This window comes from Anser anser, assembly GCF_964211835.1.
Source record: "Anser anser genome assembly, chromosome: 2".
Classification (NCBI taxonomy): Eukaryota; Metazoa; Chordata; class Aves; order Anseriformes; family Anatidae; genus Anser; species Anser anser.
In genome coordinates this window covers 77,713,320-77,732,108 of record NC_139721.1, presented here as the reverse complement: position 1 = coordinate 77,732,108, position 18,789 = coordinate 77,713,320, and the positions used below count along the sequence as shown (strand labels likewise).

At 35.3% G+C, this 18,789-nt stretch overlaps 1 long non-coding RNA gene across 3 annotated transcripts in view; it reads left to right on the top strand.

Annotated features, from left to right (window-relative positions):
* The window catches only part of LOC310893603, a 59,603-nt gene that overhangs the window by 27,772 nt on the left and 13,042 nt on the right, over positions 1–18,789 (top strand). Inside the window, exon 1 of one of the 3 annotated variants that reach the window (XR_014579118.1) lies at positions 7,510–8,533. The exons of the other annotated variants lie outside the window; for them this stretch is intronic. This is a non-coding gene — a long non-coding RNA (uncharacterized lncRNA). Of the gene's footprint in view, positions 1–7,509; positions 8,534–18,789 lie in introns of those variants that run through there. 3 annotated transcript variants of the gene reach the window in all.

The following is an 18,789-nucleotide window of genomic DNA, read 5'->3' as shown; positions in this document are numbered from 1 at the left end:
GATTCCTTTGACTAAATTTAACTGTGAGTTCTGGTTAGTTGTATTAAAGTGTTCATGTTTAAGCTACATAAAAATCTTCCCCTCTATTCTGTACTATACAACTGGAAACATGGCTTAGCAGAGGTATTTCTTAAACACATTATTTTTCCTCAAGAGCTTTGGGTCTTGAAAATAACTTGAGTCCTAAGAGACATCTCCACTCATCTGCATGAGCTCTTTTGTGACTCTATAGGGCAAAAAACTAGTTCATAAAAAGATGAAGTGATGCAGCAACAGTTCTAAAGCAGGCTTCATGGGGAATATAACTCAGATTGCTGCAAGTCTCAGTCAGTGCAAGCACAGAGTCATATTTTCAGCATGTATTCATATGCCACTAAAGATTTCCCCAAAATGATGCATCATTTACCATCCCCATTATTCTGAGTAGTTACATTGTGAGAGGCAATGCTAGAAAGCTCCTTTTCATGTCTTTGAACAGTGCTTTCTTTTCACTGTTTTTTCACCACTTACTGTGTTTCACTTACCATATATTATTTTTATATGAATATCACCCTCATGGTTATCAGACAAGAAAACTTAAAAAAGTATTTTTTAAATAAACGAAAAACAGCATTTCACAATCCTAATTGAAAATTTGTATAATTTTAACTTGCAAAGACATGAAAATCTGCTGTCTTCAGTGAATTCAAGAACTTATTGAATACCTTCACAAGAGTGGATTTTCTCTTCCTATTGGGATTTACATAATCATTTGGTATAATTATCTGCTTTTGTTTTGTGATGTTCTATGCAGGAAAACAAAAAAGCAACACAATGATCTTTATCTTTGAAAGCAAAGAACAAACAGACAAAAGTATTAGTTCACTCCTTTTAAACTCCAGAGGTGAAGACAAGAAGCTATTAGACAAAATTTTAATCAATTGTCACATCCCATAATACAAAAATGAAGATGTAGAGCAGGGAAGCAAGACTTTGTTCCAAATTAGTGTGTTCTGGATCGCTTTCATCTTTGCAACATCAATTTTCAATCATGAATAACCAATGTTATTTAAACTTGTGTCTTGCTACTAAAATAAATGGCAATGAATTAACATTTGTTTTAGACAATAACAGCTGGAATGCTAAACATCGGTTCATATGGCAGCAGAAACAGTATATATAATGAGCAAAATGGCACAATGGAAAAACATTTTTTTGCTATCACAACTTCTAACAGTTTTCAAAAGAACAATAAAACTAGAAACCATAGATCCACTTCTGAGGTATGTTTTCTGTAAAAATAACCTTTGATGTTTAAAAAAGATATAGTGATATGTGGTATGTGTCCGTAGTTCTTTTCAGATAAATTTAAGTACATGTATGCAAAGCAGAACCAATGATAAATTTGCATGTAGCAAATACTGGAATAAAGAAACAAATAGGGAGTAAAGCTGTTCAGAACAGGCCAGTAGTGCCAGTGAATGAAAGACTGTTAAGCACTTCATGGTGTGAAACATGCTATTAAAAAATGCTACACAATGCAGTCATTTTTATTCTCTTCTCAACTGTAATAATGGGTTACAGCTAGGCCAAACATTTCACATGTAAATGAAGTCAGATCCATTAAGTAAAAGAATTTGACCTTGTAAAGATGTAATAGAAGATCCTTATGGCAGAAGATGGCTGACAATGGACAGGAGAATATTCTGTATCCTAAAGGAAGTCAAGCTGTGCACCATCACGAGCAAAATAACCACTAAATTTAAAATGAAAATTGTTTAACTGGACAATTCTTAAACAAAAATCTATGCAAACTGGTGTTCTATACTCAAGCTTGGAAACTAGTTAAAGGACATTATTCTATGCTGGCAATGTGCGCTTGCAGCCCAGACAGCCAATTGTATCCTGGGCTGCATCAAAAGCAGAGTGACCAGCAGGTCAAGGGAGGTGATTCTCTCCCTCTACTCCACTCTTGTGAGTACCTGGAATACTGCGTTCAGCTCTGAGGTCTCCAGCATAAGAAAGCCGTGGTCCTTGTCAAGGACCTTGCCTTAGCAGCTGTGGAGGGAGAATGAGAGGCAGCAGTACTCACCCTTCCCCTACATAGGGTCCCACCTCCTCAGCAGTATATGAGCTCCAGCATTTCTCTTCTGAGAAAGTGTTTTCCATGGTTGTTATGTCTAGGAAGCCTCAGCACCTGTGAGGAAGAAAGAAGTGTCAGATTCTGCCCTTACTCTCACCGTCAGTAGGTATCTTCTTTAAATATCTTATTCCCCCAAAAAGTTTACTAATAAGTGGTTCACTAACACAATTGTGTCATAGTTATAAAGGTGACAGTTGAAATCAATGGATTTTAACTAAATTTCTTTCTTTTTCTTTCTCTTTCTTTCTTTCTTTCTTTCTTTCTTTCTTTCTTTCTTTCTTTCTTTTTCTTTCTGTCGTCTTTCTGTCTTTCTGTCTTTATTTCTGTCTGTCTGCATTTCTGTCTTAAAGCAAAATTTTAGGGCAGCTTTGTGAAAGGGGCTGTGGAAAGCACTCATTTGAATGGTCTACTGGGAAAAATGTGGAAAGACTGTTCAAGCTTGACAGTATTCTGTTATTTAGGGCAATGGTATATCCATAAATGAAAAATGTTTGTGAGTCTGTTTTCTTTAAAATGCTTAAATATTTTTTCAAGATCAATATATATTTACGGTTACACATATATCCAAAGATGTCAGCAGTCCTGTTGTCTCATTTCTGACAAGTCACAAGAAATATGGTCAAGTGTGTTTTCTATCTATGTCACTGACACAAATGATTCAGTATTTCAGTAAGTAAAAAAGTTGCTATATGGTGTTTGTCCAAGAGGACATGAAATGGATTTTTAGTGTTCAATTCATAGGAGATACTATTTTTAAAACCAAGCCATATGCTAGAATGAAACCTTCTGCAAACCTAGAAAGAATATTTCAATAGTGGATATACTCTTACCTCATCATGTGAGACAAAAAGACCTTTTCCTTTCTGTGGAGGTGGGAAGAGTGAGATGACTATGGAAATTTCTCCCTACCTTCAAGTGTTGTGGCTTTGTAGAGCTGCTCTTCTTGCTGTTAAAAGGTGATGACTGGCATAAAGCAAACGTCCCCGAGCACAGCTCTCGTTGCCTCCCATCCTTTGGCAACTGTAACCAAAGTGGCAACACCCATGCCCAGCCCAGTGTTCCTCCTGACATCCTCTGGGAAGGACCTCTGGAGTGGGGCTGGTGACACCCATTAGGGAGGCAAAAGAAGGAAGAACCTGAGGCTACAAGGTTGTGGACCGTGCTTTGATTTTATTTTATTATTTTATTTTATTTATTTTATTTTATTTTATTTTATTTTATTTTATTTTATTTTATTTTATTTTATTTTATTTTATTTTATTTTATTTTATTTTATTTTATTTTATTTTAATTATATTTTATTTTATTTATTTTATTTTTTGGTGCGCGTTGTAGTTGTATAGAGACCATTTCTGGCCCCAGAGCACTGCAGAGGCCCATGACTTTCATCTTTCTTCATTCAAACGTCTAGGGTAGGTCAGGATGACAGATGCACGCGTTCAGTTACAGCAGAACTGTGGGCTTATGCACCTGGACCACCGTAACATTTCTGGTTTCAAATGGCATTGCTCAGTGCTGTGGTGAGAACCAGTATGCTGACCTGCCAGAAAAGAGTTGCTTGTATGTCCCCCCCAGCAACAAATCCTTATGTGACTGATCCTTAGCCCTCTACTGGACCTTTCTTTGTGTCATTTCCTAAAGGGATTAAACACACAAGTATATAATAAGGGCCATTCCTGGGAACACCAGCCTTTGCTTTTATAGCCTGCTGGACTGAGCAGAGGCACTGTATGCGAGAGCATAGCCTGCTGGGAGGCTGCTTCAGGCAGAGAAGCAAATCGTGGTGCAGCTCATGTTGGTATTGCCTGGAGGCTTCTGGTCCCAGTAGTCACCCCTGTGTCTACATCTGAACTTTTCTGCTTCACGAATTCATTGGCTGCCTTGCCTTAGACAGTGAAATAACCTGTATGCACTGGAGAGTGCAGGGGTATTGGAGCAGAACAGCAGAGGAAAGAAGAGTTCACTCAAAAGAAGAATGCAAATAGACCTTGCTATTTCAAAATATAAGTCAGGATTCAAGAAAGCATCTTCACAAAAGCATTTAAGCAAAGTTGTAAAACCTATAGATCCTCCTCCTATTCCACACTACTTCTAAGTAGGGGATATTTCTTCTTTAAAGACTAAGAAAGAAGGCAAATCATTTACTTACATTTTTAAGTATTTAACATCTACCATGGTAATGACGAAAAGTGACGTGGAATTCATGCCTAACAGACAATTAGGGGCACAGATGGCAATTTTAATCCTCTATACATACAGATCACCAGCATTCAAAATTATGTCTTGTGTCAGACACTTATATACATATATATATATATTTGACAAAAACAATTGCCTTTTTGAGGATGACATGTAAGCAGCGCTGCATTTTAAAGAAACACAGTTCACTTTGACATGAGGAGGTGGAAATTGCATATTAACAAATTTTATTTCACATAAAAATGTTCCCCTTCCTCTAATTTTAATTAAAATCTTGTTTTTCATTCCACCTATATACTTTAATTACAGAGCAGCAGAGACAGCATATTTATAAGTCACTGAATGAGTATCAGATAATTGGAATGGAATGGAATGGAATGGAATGGAAACAGAACAGAACAGAACAGAATAGAATAGAACAGAATAGTTGGAAGGGACCTTCAAAGATCAACCAGTCCAACTGCCTGACCTCTTCAATGCTAACCAAAAGGTAAAGTATATTACTAAGGGCATTATCCAAATGCCTCTTGAACAATGACAGGCATTGGACATCTACCCCCTCTCTAGAAAGCCTGTTCAAGTGTTTGACCACCCTCATGGTAAAGAAATTTTTCCTTATATCTGGTATTTCACCTCCCCTGGTGAAGCTTTGTGATGTTCCCACACATCCTGTCATTGGTTACCAGGGAGAAGAGTCCAGCATCTCCCTCTCTGCTTCCCCTCCCCAGGAAGTTGGTTGTCTCCCTCTACCCTGCACTGGTGTAGCCTCACCTCGACCACTGTGTACAGTTTTGGGCACCACAATATAAGAAGGACATAAAGCCATTAAATATCATCCAAAGGGGGACAGAAAAGATGGTGAAGAATCTGGAGAAGATGTATGAGGAGTGGCTGAGGTCTCTTGATTTGCTCAGCCTAGAGAAGAGGAGACTGAGGGGAGGCCTCTTGGCAGCCTACAGCTTCCTCATGAGGGGGAGCAGACGGGCAGGAGCCGATTTCTTCTCTCTGGTGACCAGCGATAGGACATGAGGGAACTGCATGAAGCTGCATCAGGGGGAGGTTCAGGCTGGATATTTGGGAATGGTTATTCCCTGAGAGGATGGCCAGGCGTTGGAGCAGACTCCCAATGGAAGAGGTCATGGCAGAAAGCCCGTCTGAGTTCAAGAAGCACTTGGACAATGCTCTTAGACACAGGGTTTGATTTTTGGGTGGTCCTGTGTGGAGCCAGGGGTTGGACTTGATGATCTTCCAACTCAGGATGTTCTGTGATTCTATGAAATTAATCATGACTCACACACAGAGAAGAATGAGCTAAATTATTTCAGGAACAGCCTTGTCCCCCACTGGCTTGCACAGTGCCTTGGATGCCTTCTCTCTTTGTTTTGTGAATGGCTTTCTGCAACTCCATAGGCTGCTTTCCATTGTACCCCTTCACCCAAGGGCCAGGGGAGTCTTTCCAGAGTATCTGAGGCAGTATTTTTCCCCACTATTCCCATGCAGTTGCTCTCGTGCTGTTACTACCATGGCTTTGCACCTGTAAACCCCTATGGCATTGCTGTGATAGTTCTCATGGGAAATGATTTCTGCTGATAACTTCTTTCATACACCCTTTTTCCCAACCTATGGTTGTAGCTTTTGGTTTACATTTAGGGAGGCAATAATGTGCATGGAGAGAACTTAACAGGCAAGGGACTTGCAGTATCTGCCCTTGATTTAAGCATGCTTCAGTCAGCACTAACCGCGTCTCCTTCTCCTCACCCTCTCTCCTTCTCCCCGCCCCCTCCCCTTCCCCCCCCCAGCATTCTTGTTTTTCATTTTCCTCAAAAATAACTTCCCTGCTAATAAATCTTCATGCATGTGAACTTGTTTCCATCCCCCTTTATTTAACCATGGATAACCACCTTGTGCCAAAATGACACAAAACTGAAATCTGCTATCTTGCCATATGTTAATTAAGTCAAGAAATTTGTATACAGGCACAGTGAATTGATTCAGATGTTTTGTGATATTCCAAATGATAGCAAACAACAATATATTCCATCAGCACTTGAACTAAAGCTGGAATATCTATTGTATTTTTTTAAGTGCTTGAAATGTTAGATCATGCCATATGACACAGACATCTCATGAAATGATTGGGCACTCCAAGTGTGACTGTAAGGTCTATATTATATTGCAAATAACATTTCAACATATTTTTCCTACCTGTATTAATATTTCAATTATATATACAGAAAGTTATGAGAATCTTGAGAAGCTTTGATAAACAAAACCTTTATTATTTCCAGAAAAGAAATGAATACTACTCTGAGAACAGAATTGGGCACAAGTTTTCAGTTAATGTTATAATTAGATAATAAATCTTATAACACTAATTTGTTTAATTAATATGTGCAAAGAAGGAAATCAAACTGATTTAACTGTATCTTTTAAAGACATTTTTTTAGTTTGGGAGGTGATGATACTCATTCTGGGATACTTATAAAAAGAAGTTGATGTAATGCTCCTGTCACTAGCTTTATAAGTTTGCAAAAGTTATGTTTAAATTGATGGAAAAAGTTTCAAATATATTGCATGACATAAAAGCTATATATATATATATATTTAATAAGAATCAGACACTTTAGGGGAGAATATCATATTTGCATGACAGTCTTTGCGTCTGCTTTTCTGGAAAAAATCTGATATCTCACTTTATTCCTAACTAAGCAGAAAATTGTAAGTGTGAAAGTCTGATGTACATGTACATCATATAGAAGATGGTGTATGGAATAAAGATTTATCTGGCCAATTTTTATCTAGCAATCAAAAACATTTCAATCAAGTCATTTCAAATCTCATGAAAGATGATGCTTACTGTGGTTGGTTGATCCAAACACATTTCTATAAATTGATGACCATATTTAGGCACGAGAAATTCTACTCCTCAAAAAAAAAAGGTCAAAAAAAAATCTTACAGTTTCAAGTCTGTCTTGATTTATTATCATAATGGATAAACTCATCATTTTGTGTCAAAAGTGATATTTAGAAACCCTTCTTGCTCTAGTATGTATCTCAGTTGTCCTTTTCTTCCTTGTTCCTTTGCAGCACCTCCTAGGTAGAGCTGGCTGAAATGTTGGCTTCCTATTCTCTGAGATGTTTCCATATCAAAAGCTCAAGATTTGTCCAGGTGCATTTAAATCCCTTTTGTCTTGATTTTTCAGGGGAAAAAAATAATAATAAAAAAGAAGATATTCCAAGGAAAATTAAACAAAAGCAGCCCTTCCCTCTCCAGTAGGGAGCTGTCCCGTTGGGCTGTTAAGTAGCTCCCTAGACCCCATGCAGTGTTCCCAGCCTGATATCACCTGCATGGGGCTGCAAATCCTGGCTCTGTAGCACCCAGATGTTTTGTAAGTGGAGATCCCAAGACCAAACTTCACACCTTGGTATAACAGTTTTGTTCCAGACCCACACATCCTGAAATCAGGGTCTCTGGAGCAAGGCATGTGAGGTATAATACTGTCCCAAAGTAATTGATATTGATGGCAATGATGAAACATCCACCTCGTCATGATTCTAACAAGTCACTGGAAAACTGTGCTATTTTTCCCTATATTAATTTTTTCATCCCAAACATCTCTAACTGCAAACATCCTCTGCTTCAATTTCCTTCTGGCTGCTACCATCTCTGAAGCTTTCTGTGCACCCTTGGCTACTCACTGTACTGACAGTAACAGCAGGAGCTGTGCCATTCTATGCCTACAGTGTAATCTGAAGGTATCAAGCTAAAGGAGATTTACCTAATCTGTTTTTAAATTACACAGTTCTGGCATCAGATAGTACTATTTTGTAGAGTTGAATGGTCATTACTGAAGCATAGAAATCTGCCATAAACACATTTCAGGGGATTTTACATTGGCTCATGTTCTGAGTGCTGATAAGGATTTGGAGCACATTAAGATGGTCAGGAGATCTGTATCAAAAATTGTATTTCTGACTTGAACTAAGATATTCTTGTTGATACATCAGCATTAATATTCTGCACTTGGAGGTGTGTGGGGGTGAATGTGTCTATGTAAGAGCTCCATTTTAAGCAACAGGCCCTCTCTGGTTGAGTCTTAAGTACTTTTACCATGTTTATGCAGTATGGTTATCATTACTATTCTTATTTTACAGGCAGCAGTATCTAAGGACAAAAAGGTTAAGGTACTGGAGTATAGTTGAGCTAAGACAGTAAGTCAATATCTATATTTTTAAATGACTGAATTTTGAACACCCAAAATATTGACCTCTGTATTAGACTTTTTCTCCAACATAAACATCTGTGAGCAGTTATCCATGTGTTCCTGATTAAAGCCATTTAAAATAACTCAGTGGCTGCAGGTCTGTACCACTGTACCACCAAAAAGGTTAGATGTTGCCCATATATACTATATTTTTACTGATATATTTTCAGATATGCTCTCTTTTATATTCCCTGTTTTAACAGTAGACAGGAAGCTATTCTGCACAGTTTCAAAGGACGTTTGTGTCTGACTTCTAATGCTGTCTTTTCCTAAACATGTAAATGACTGTGAAGTTTCATTTCTAATAACCTGTAAATTCCTCTGAAAATTGCATATCAAAGGCATTGCTAGAATATATAGAACAATGGTCACACTGTATAACAATAGAAGGTATATTTAAAAATAATATCCATGTCACACTAAGATTATTCTTTACAATATAATCTAAATAATAAAGAATGATAATGCTTAGTAAAGTAATTCATATTTTCATAACTATTGCAGCTGATTCTATTAAAATAAGTCATCTATTCCAATACTTATTCATTAGTAGTTGTGTTGAGTCTCTTTGACATTTAGTTATTCAATTCTCATTTACATTCCCTGGTACCTTTCCTGTATTCACAACTTCACAACTTATAAATACTAGAATTAGGCTTAATTTTTTTCCCCAAACCCATTTTCTACCAGAATTTCGTGCTTTATTTCATACATCATTTACAGCCTGCTGTATTGTAGCCACAAAGACACTATGCACACTATGTAAGTTGCAAACACAAAAGCAAACTAGAAAGCAGTATCCTTTTATATTTGTGGTCATGGTTCTGTTGAGAATGCCACTGATTACATGATAAATATGGTTACTTTTTGCCTTAAAAGCATGTCAAGGATTTTGGTAGGGTGTATCACAATGGTATTGCTATTCTGTGAATGGCTTACTGACATACATCAGAAAAGAAGAGAAATGAACAAGACACCCCAATCAAACACTGCATGTTGGTGCACTGATTCTACACAGAGCTCCCAAAAATACAGACATAATTTCTATGGAAAGGTTAATCAGGAATCTAAGCAGTTTTGGAAGCAAGAAAGGATGTTTGCAATTGTGGCAGAAGGACTTTCTCCATTAAAGATAACGATGTCAACTCATCTATGGGACTGACTTTGTTTCTCAAAGTGAATAATGACATACCTGAAAGCAAAAGTTCAAAAGTCAGCAAATCCATTGAATTATGTGAGCTCAAAGGTATGTCAAAAGCATCTTGAAGGAATAAGTTTTTCATTTCAGTATGTGTGTACTTATTAGAAGACAAAACTGATGCTACTTTCATAGCATATATCAGATATTCCATGAATCTTTGGTAGAACTCCTGTTGTTACTAGTTCACATGAATTAATGGTTAAATAGGTTAATTTTTTTTTCTCAATACAGCTCATTGTTCCATCTGAGTTGTTGATATTAATTATTAATGTTGTTGGTTTTTGTTTGTTTGTTTGGTTGGTTGGCTGGTTTTCCTGAACACAGCATTTCCATGATCCATGGGTAGCATTATTCCATGATCCATGAACACAGCATTTCTTTGCAATTTCACATAGGTTATAAGTATAAGATGGAGAGAACTGGCTGTCATTTTGCCTATCATCTGCTAACAGATTCACTTCATTACATAGTTACGTAAGCAATGTTCAAGCAATAATTTAGTATTTTATTTTCAGTGCATCCATTCTACAGTTCAAGGTATATCTGAGATGCTTCAAAAGAAAAAAAAAAACACATCATCCCCAACAAAAACCTCCAAAGCAAAAACTTGAAGACATTGATTTCAAACCAACCCCCCCCCCCCCCCCAAAAAAAAAAGTAAAAGACAAAAGACGGGTTAGGAATTTTATGACCTTAAGAAGTCTTAGGAAATACCATGAGTTTCAAAGTTGCTACACATCTAGTCAAAAATATCTGTTAAAAATTCCATAATATTAAGTGGTGGGTACTGAGATATGCCAACCTAAGATTTGCAGCTCCTTCTATTGAATACATTACTACTAAGTGGCTGAGCACCCTGTATGTTCAAAATGTATTTCAGGAGTTTGGAAATCCAGGAGGACTCTGGGAATTAATGATTTATATGCATTGATTAATACTGCATTTTTTTTTCCTTTAGAAATCTTAATTTTTGATTGCTGATGATATTAATGAAATACTGATGATATACATTTACTAGGAATTTGGCTTTATGGCTGTACAATAAACCAACTGCGCTTTTCTTAGTATTTACAAAAAACATACTGTTCTACAGTTCCTCTATACCATATCTTAAATCAGGATTCAGAATAGCTGGACAGAAATGACCTTGAGCAGGAGTGAATTACGCTGTTGTATCTGTTTTGTTCTCTTTACTGGGGCAGTAATGCACATCCCTCTGGACAGGTAATATGGGAATTTAAATTAGTGGAAGCAGATGCTACAGCTTCAGGTATTTTAATAATACCTTTATTGTAAAGTCAAAATAATTACTTCATGAATTAATTAAACATTAAAAAAATAATAAGATCAAATTAAATAAATAGCTTTTTTTTTTGTCACCTTGTAAATAAAGATAGAAATATTTGAAAAATATTCTGATTCCAGCAAAAATTCTAGTGTTTATAGTGTTTATATGCAACTGTAGATAGCCAAAATTTTTCCAGAAATATTCAGAATTGTCAATTAACCAGTCTTGAAACAACTGTCTTGGGAAGAGGGAGCATGCTAAACAAATAACAGGCATTGTGATTTGTGGTAACATTGATCATATATGAGAGAAAAACAGGTGGAAAGCATGAAACATTATCAAAAAAAAAAAAAGTAGGGGAACAGGTAGCTAAACATAAAAATAATAAGTTTAGAGAAATAACTGTATACTGCAAACCTGATCAAAGCTTACAGAGAGATACTCTTATGTAGTACATTATAACAACAACTTTATGAAGTGAATAATTCTGCAGATAACCATAGCAATGTGCAACTTACTTATAGTTTCAACCGTTTCCAGTGATGCTCTTTTTCTAGTGTGCTCACTGCTACTGCCATCCTTTGCTATTCTAAGGGATAGCTCTGATACAGTCACCTGTTTGTACCATGACCCAGATTACTTTCTCCTGTTACCTTTGTCTTTCCTAAAAACAAACCTAGTTTCCCTGCTATGAATTAAACTATTTTTCATTTGACAATTTTATTTTTCCTTCTCTGGTCTATTTCTAATCTGTTGTGTTGATTGAAATAGTCTCTTCTGTTTTCCTTTTTTCCTCTTCCCCTTCCCCTTCCCCTTCCCCTTCCCCTTCCCCTTCCCCTTCCTTTTTTCATTTTTTTTCTTTTTCTCTTTTTCTTTTTCTTTTTCTTTTTCTTTTTCTTTTTCTTTTTCTTTTTCTTTTTCTTTTTCTTTTTCTTTTTCTTTTTCTTTTTCTTTTTCTTTTTCTTTTTCTTTTTCTTTTTCTTTTTCTTTTTCTTTTTCTTTTTCTTTTTCTTTTTCTTTTTCTTTTTCTTTTTCTTTTTCTTTTTCTTTTTCTTTTTCTTTTTCTTTTTCTTTTTCTTTTTCTTTTTCTTTTTCTTTTTTTTTTCTTTTTTTTTTTCTTTTCTTGTATTTTTTTTAAACAAACAAGCAAAGAAACCAATTTTGTGTTTTAGGGTTGCTTTTGTGTTGCCCTCAGAAATACCACATTCCCTATTATACATTTTTCTTCACCCCAATCCCTCATTACTTAACTATACCTACCTGAAATATATGAAATAACAGAGTGCAGACTCTTTTAATTATTTTATTTATTATTTATTTATTTATTTATTATTTTAATTAATTATTCCAGTTTCCTCCCATTACGAAGCAGTGACCACTGTCTATTAGTCTACTCAGTATTTCTTAGCCTGTTTTTCAACAACCTCCCAAGCAAAGCAAAGAGTAAATCTCCAGTAGTGCAGAAAAGCATGAAACAAAGAAAAGTTATCATAAATGAAATGATAAAATTTACTCAAATAACAATTTAACAGAAGTTATCAGAGATTTTGAATATCTACCTTGAAGTAGTGCCCCCCCAACAAAAAAAGACACCTTATAATGTCATTACATATTAAGCTAACTATTTGTCTTTTACCATATTTGAAGAATAATTTGTAAGTTATTTTCTGAATGTCTTTATTTAAAAGACTGTTTTGTTCAAAACAAGATTGCTGTTCCTCTCAGTCTCTCTGTGTACACTCTTCATGTAATGTTTGCAAAAAGTTCATGTTTCTTTTTTCCTGGATTAAGCAAACAAACAAACAAAGAAAACATGAATTTTACTCAATTTAAGTATTTTTAGTGTTGTACGTTATTTGAAGTTTCCGCTCAATGCTTTGTGAGAATCATTTTCATAATTTAAGGAACTACTGAAATTTCCTAGTATGCCTAATGAAGATGTTATTGTAGTTAATGTCTCAAAATCAGAATTCTTTTTCACTCTGTTTTCCTTCTGAGTATAGACAAAAAGACCCAAATGAACTCATCTACTCAGAAACAATCACTTCTTGTTCATCAGGGGCTAACATGTTGATTCAGAGAAACTATACATAAAAGGTAAACAACATTCGGTATTTTGCTGAACTAGTACATACACAGGAATGCTCCATTCAGAAACCTTTATGGTTCCATTTCTATCCTCAGCCAATTTGTGGAAGCTTAATGTTTAGCAAAGTCAATATTAGGTCAATACACAGGAGCCAATGAGGCACTTTAATGTTGTATTTGTGATTACTCCTTAGAGAAATTGCCTCATTCTGAATTGTAGATTTCAAATATTGGTTTACATTTATTCTAATCACTGTGAATAACTCTGTATTTATTATGATGAAACATCTATTCTTCTACTCTGTTCTAATACTGTCAAACTACTTTGTAGGTTGGTTCTGTTTGCTTTTCTGGTAGCCCATCTACCATTATGATTCTACTTAGAAAACTCATAAATCACAGAAAACCTAATCTGATATAATACAATAAGAGCCATACAACACATATGGAGAATTATGGAGGCTTCACAATTTTGTTGGTCAAAAAAAAACAACAGGAAGTTGCAATCAGCAGGAAGTACAATTGCTTGAAGACTAACAGATGATGCCTCATCAGTACAGGAAGCTGTGTGGTAAATCATTTGGAAACGTGCTGTACAACCCAGCAGGGGTTGTTACTGAGCTAAAACTTTCTATTCTGCCAAAGGCTGCACGCACACACATGCATGCACACACATACACCAAGGCATTCTAGGGATTCAGTTATGGTGATCACTGGAACTCGCTTCCATCAAATGACAGTCAGTATGCTAAAGATAAAAGTCAGTTACTTGTTGGACTTATTAAAGAAGGTGAGCATAGAGAAGCTTATATACAACCCATTTCCTTTCACCGTAGGTCTTGGCAAATCAAATCACAGGTGAATTCAGCCTGTACACTGTGTTTTGTAGGAGATTTGACTGAGTAATTTCATCTTTTCTGAGTCCAAAGAAAAGACTTTTGCAAGTACACTATGCCTAAGATATAAAACCTTCTATGTAAAATAAAAAAGAAATAAAAAGAAAAGTCTTTAGAAGGCCAACTTTTTCAGCAATCTCATCTTTTCTCTATTTAATCCCTGGCACTGCAGCTGTCATGTGATCCTTCTTTAACTTTGTTAAAGATGATCTAAAGAAGCTGATTCATTCAATTCATAGTTTCACCCTGACTGGATCTTTTTTAGAGAAAAGGAAAAAAGTTGTCTCAAAGAAACAAGAAAGCAATGGGTCTTGTAAGTGATGCCAGAGTCACAATTCGTAAGAAGAGATAAATCAGCTGGTTAGGTTTAAAAACATTTTACTAAATTGGAAGATGGTATCTTACCATGGCAGTGACCTATCAAGTTCTTATAAGAATTTCTTATTTCAATAGAATTACTTTGCACTCTTGTTTTCAGATAGATGCAACTGGGATTATCTAAAGTGATGTACAGTCTGGTTTCATTTGTTTCTTGTCACAGAACCACACAATTTCATGCTTCTCTGTATGGATTTCATTGACGTTGGGTACTTACTCAGTTATGATGGATCCATGTGTATTTCCTAGAGGGGGGACTTTGAAATAGACCATATTGCAAAGGACTGAAAATGTTGCACAAAAGTGCCATTTTTCCTGGCTAGGGACCAATGTACATTTATAGCCCTGGTAAGAATCAGCTTGTGCTCCATCGTCGACGTAATAGATATTAAGACCTTTATTTTCTTGTGCACCTTTTTACAAGCCCCAGATAGCAAAACAGATGTGAAGATAAAAAAATATTTCTTCTGGTTGATTTTATAGATACTAGGTTATCATAAGGTTTTTTTTTTTTTTTTTTTTTTGGCCATCTCCTAGACTTCAGGTGCAAGTGGCTGCTATAGACGAAGCTGGGTGGAAATCACCCTTTAATCCTTAGTAGAGAAGTAAAAAGCAGCATTAAACTCTGATTTTAGATATCCTCTTTCAGAAAATGATTTTCAGAAGCTTCATTGTTATCTATACCAACTATAAGAGAAGTCCAAAATAATTATTTTGAAGGTACAGGTAGCACTATACACTTCCACAATCCTGCACATTCAATTCAGAAACTCCCATTCCTATCAACGTTCAAAGAATTGGTCAAAACAAGTTCATCCATACATGGAAAATGACAAATATGTTTGCTGAATTGTAGCAGTCTGTTGCCCAGAGAGAACAGTCTCTTCTTATTTGTGGTATATCTCACTTAAAATAAATTTGCATTTTATAGACCCACTGGCTCTCTTTCCCAACATCTACTCAAAAATTGGAGACTTGTCTGCAACAAAGAATATGAACTAAGCATATAGTACTGTCAAAAGTAGAAAAATTGTGAGTTGCTAGTCTTCCTAAAATCGTGGATCTTTAAAATCTAGTTTTATTAATATATATATATATTTTCAATATTTTTTCACTATATAACAATTATTCAAAACAGCTATCTACCATATTTTGTGTAACTTCTTTTTATGTAACACTTCTTTTAATATTCCAGCTTGTTCTAGAGTGTATCTTTGGTTTCTGAAAGCTGAATTTATAATCAAATCAGAAATAACGGTAAACTTCATTAATAGAAAGAGGCGGTATAACTTCCAACATCTCCCTGTTAAAAGAAAAAGTAATTTAGGGCTAGGAACAATTAAAAAAGTGATTCCCTTGAGAAGGAAAACACAAAACAACAACTGGCAAGTTGATAATTTTATCCATCAATTAAAAAACATAACAAAAATGTGCTGGTACTACAAAGATAGGAAGATAAACAGATTTGTCTGTCAGGTGCAGGGTTGTTACTAGCCATAATGTTATTTAATCTCAGAAATCTGTTTTAGATGTTATTTTCACTAATTTTGAGCCTCAGCCTTTCAAGAAGGAATAGCATTATTCAGTAAAGAGTTGCCCCACCATATCCCACTGTTTTCAAAGGGTTTTGGATCAAGCTAAGAATAGGATACCACATAATGTGAGAATCAGAACCCAAAATAGGTAATGATTTCATTGGAGATATTAAAAATATTACTTCTGTTGTATTTTAATTTGTAGATGAATTCAACAGAAAAGGAAACTTTGCATAATATTAAAACATATTCTTAATCATGGTTCCACTATAAGCTATGTATATAGGCTCCATAACAAACATTTGATATAATGGATAAAAACGGAGTGTTTTCTAAATGTATATAGATGACTACATATATATATTTTTTTGCTATAAAGCTTATGGCAAAAAAAAAGATCTGTTTTAATATTGTGATTTTTTTTAGTATTGTAAAATTAGTATACATTATTATACATTCAAATTTTACATTAAGTCAGGAAAGGAAGTAAATAAAGTTTTTTTTTTCATATTTATAAATTATTTGTTTAATCCTTAATACATTACTGAAAGAAAAGTGTACAGTACAGAATGGTCCAATACATGTTCCTTTGAGGTTGCACAGAAAACTAATATCTTCACCTGCCATACCCTCTCAATATCTCCTGAGAGGTTAAGGCAAATCTAATATCTCACATACCAAGGTCCTCAGCAAATAATAGTAATGAACATAGCCCTCTAAGTAAATCATTTCTCATTTACAATGCTAACACTACTCTTCATTACAATTTCACTGGCAGTTCTAAAAGAGGCCAAGAGGCAATTCAATTATTGTACTATTACAATGCAATTGTGTATATAAAGTTTGAGGGTTTTTTTTGTTTTTTGTTTGTTTGTTTGTTTTTTTTTTTTTTTTTTTTTAGTTTTATTTTATTTTCCTTTCCTTTTCTCCTCCTAGTGAAGAAAATCAACCTTTTCCATCTTCAAAGACTGCAAAAGGTCTTCTGGTTATTTGCTGTTGCCATGTCAACTACTTTGCTCTCAGTTGTTGCTATGTCCTTATATTCTCATGTTGGAAATTTACTTGGAGAGATATAAAGACAATCTTTCCATAGTCTATATTATCAGCAAAAGAGTGGAAAGTGGGTTTGACTGTCTGACCATAGGATTATGATAACAATAAGTAAAGGGGAAGATAAGAATATGAATTCCATTCATTTATATTTTATTTTTAGTTCTTTCTCTCTTGTTCACTTCTCTTCTGTCTTCTAGCTCGTGTTGCTTTTTTTAAATTTTATGTTTTATTTTATTTTATTTTGTTTTGTTTTGTTTTGTTTTATTTTAAATTTTTTCCCTGTAGGGCAAACAACTAGAAAATATGACATTTATAGTGTAAATACTCCATGATTCATGGGTCCCTAGAGATGCCCCCAAACCACCCTCAGGAGACTGGATAATGTCCAAACTTTTATTATAGGCTGCCCCTAAAATAAATGGGCATTGACTAAGAGCTTGCCTCATTTCTAGTATACATCTATTACTTCTTCAATAGTGTGGCTCAGACCATATGCCCTTTGTTCTGATATTGTAGCTTGGCAAAACATGAAACATAATGTTTAAGAAAAAACTCAGAAAAGAAGAAGACACAAAAATAATAACCTTCAGTTTTGCCATGTAATCTGATTTGTGTACATCTAACATCAAGTGTAATAATGACTGCTAGCAAGCATCTGTTCTTATTTGTCTTTGCTCCATAAAAAAGTTGGGAGGCATTAAAAAAAAGGCTTAATGCATATTTAATTCATGCTTGCATATTATTATTAATATGTATGAATATCAATATGCATATTGTTATGCATATTCTTACATTTTAGCTTCTTCTTTTCAAAGCAGCAGCCTAAATTGCCAAGATTGAGCTTAAAATGTATTTTTGCTCTTGCAGTTAGTTCAGGGTGTAGCTAGCTGCGATAACAATTAGCTCTTTAATTTCTCAAGGTGCAAATCACATAGATAAAATCAAAGTACATATATTTTCACCTGCAGCTTGTCTTAAGAAATTGAATATGGATAGTGAAATTTTATATTTACAAATATCAGTCTCTAAATTCAGTGTTGTAAATGTTAGGTCTGGTTCGTCTCTGTAAGTTACATATTTTTACTTGCTTTTAAAAATGTTTTCTCATGTCATCTACAAACACATCTTAATGAGACATGTAGGTTGACAATCAAATACTCTAGAGTACAATGTACACACCCCTTGTATGCACATTATAATCTTGTCTACTATCCTGTCCATGCTCCTCTCTCTTGGATGGACTTTGAACTCATATAGCTTTCTCTTCAGTCATGTCTCTGGCCCCATCTTCTTTTTCTGAACTCCTTGGATTGACCTTGGTCCTTGTTCTCTGCTTGTCTTGCTGAGGACAGTTTTGGACCTTATTACCAGCCTCTGTCTCTGCCCATGATGTTCAGACCCTGTGGTATGGTGCCATGCTGGTGAGGGCACAGACACTTGGCTCTTACATGCCTTCCCTTAGGAAAATGTTGGCCATTGCAACTCACTAATGGGTGGGCCTACAGCTGAATGAGGCAAGGGACTCTTTGACAAAGGCCATGGGAAAGGATGAGAAAAGGAAAGGGGAAAACGCCTTTTTTGCTTAGTCTTTGCTGGCAAGGTCTATTATTAGGCATCCCCGTCTCCTGAGCCTAGTGGCAGAGTCTGTGTGAGTGAAGTGTTATCCACTGTAGACGAACATCAGGTTACAGACTACTTAGGGAGAATGGAAGTGCAGAAGTCCAGGGGACAAGACAGGTCACCTCGTAGAGTGCTGGTAGAGTT